Source organism: Monodelphis domestica, chromosome 2 (assembly GCF_027887165.1).
Source record: "Monodelphis domestica isolate mMonDom1 chromosome 2, mMonDom1.pri, whole genome shotgun sequence".
Lineage (NCBI taxonomy): Eukaryota > Metazoa > Chordata > Mammalia > Didelphimorphia > Didelphidae > Monodelphis > Monodelphis domestica.
The window spans coordinates 266687092-266688773 of NC_077228.1; the positions used below are offsets into that span (position 1 = coordinate 266687092).

General features: G+C 39.4%; 1 protein-coding gene across 1 annotated transcript in view; it reads right to left on the minus strand.

The window, feature by feature from the left end:
• The window catches only part of LOC130457317 (translation initiation factor IF-2-like), a 28356-nt gene that overhangs the window by 25903 nt on the left and 771 nt on the right, over positions 1 to 1682 (minus strand). The window lies entirely within an intron of this gene.

Sequence of the window (1682 nt, forward strand, 5' to 3'; positions counted from 1 at the left end):
ATAGTTTCCCTAACAGACTTGGCACCAATGGATAGAGCAGTGCACCTGGAGTCAATTTACAAATCTGGTCTCAAGATACTTGCTAGTTGGGAAAGTCACTCAACCCTGTCTGCCTCAGTTTCTTCATCTGTAAAATGAGCTGGAGAAGGTAATGGCAAAGCATTCTAATATCTTTGCCAAGAAAACGCCAAATGTGATCACAAAGAGTAGAATGCACCTAAAAAGTGACTGAACAAAAACAAGACCATTAAGTCATTGAAGGCAAGAACTGAGTCATATCTGTTTTTGTATCCTCTACAGTACCTTGTGCTTTAATGTCTGTGAGGACTTTCTTAACAAGTCTATCCACTTATGCCTCTCTGTCCTCTCATATAAGGTAGTACCACAAAAAATACTTTGTCACTGAATGACAGGCCCCTCACAACTCAGGTCTGACTGGAACAGAGCAGTTAGGTAGAGAAGTTGCAAAATCAGATTGAGGGAGTATTTCTGTCAATTTTTAAAAACCTACTCAGCCAAAAGGATAGACTATGTTAATATGCTAAGAACAATAGAAATCTAACTCTCTTTTATTACAGTTATAAGTCATATAATTGCCAAAGGCTCATGACAAAAAATGTTATCCATTTCCAGAGAATTAATGAACTGAGTGCAGACTGAAGCATATTTTTTCACTTTATTTTTCTTGCTTTTTTGTTTGCAACATGATTAATATGGAAATGTTTTACATCACATTACATTTGTAATGGGTATCATATTTGCTAGTCTTTTCAATGGGTGGGAGAGGGGTTGGAAGGAAAGAGAGAATTTGGAATTCAAAAAATTTTTAAAGAAATCTCAAAAAATATTTGAAAAAAGTATGATATTGCTTTTCATCACTGATTGTTTATATTATGTTGAATAACTTCTGACAAAACAGCTCCTAACTGCTCTTGTTCTTCCGGTTTGCATATGTCCGGAAGAATTAGCTAGGGTAAAGGTTCTGTGGAGGGGTGACTCGTAGAACTTTTTAAGGGGTGCTAGAAGCAAAAACCAACTTTCATAATATTAAGGCATTTTAATTTCTAATATGGTAAGTATTGATCGATATAACCAACATAAACAAAAACTCTGGGAGGACAGGGTCTGAGTGGAGAGTTGTCCCCAATAATTAAGTGTATAAAGGGGTCCTCAAACTAAAAAGTTTAAAAATAGAAGACAAAGAGGCAGCAGCGAGTAGTAAATAGAAAGCAGTCCCTGGGGCCAGGAATACCTGAGCTCAAGTCTTGCTTCTTAAACGTACTGGCTGTGTCACCCTGGACAAGTCACTGAATGTCGCAGGGATTAAAAGGCAGGAATTGAATTATGCTAGTGACCCAGGGAGAGTAGGCCTTCTCTGGATTCGGCTCCTCTCTCAATTTATTTACATTAAGTACATATGTAAATAAGCACGAGGAGTGTTTTATTCTCAGAAAACCTGGAAAGCTCCGCCCCATTAATATAACTCTCGCGAGAGGATCATGATTCTTACACAGGTTCCATTCTCTGCATATATTATACTAATAATTCGACCATTCCTTCCTACCCCTTTACGTCTCCACTAGTTCCACGCGTTCCGCCCCCAATTTCTAGCTTCGCCGCTCACATCTGCCCCGCCTCTTCCCGCCGCGTACGCAAGACGCAGGCCCCGCCCCTTTGCCTAC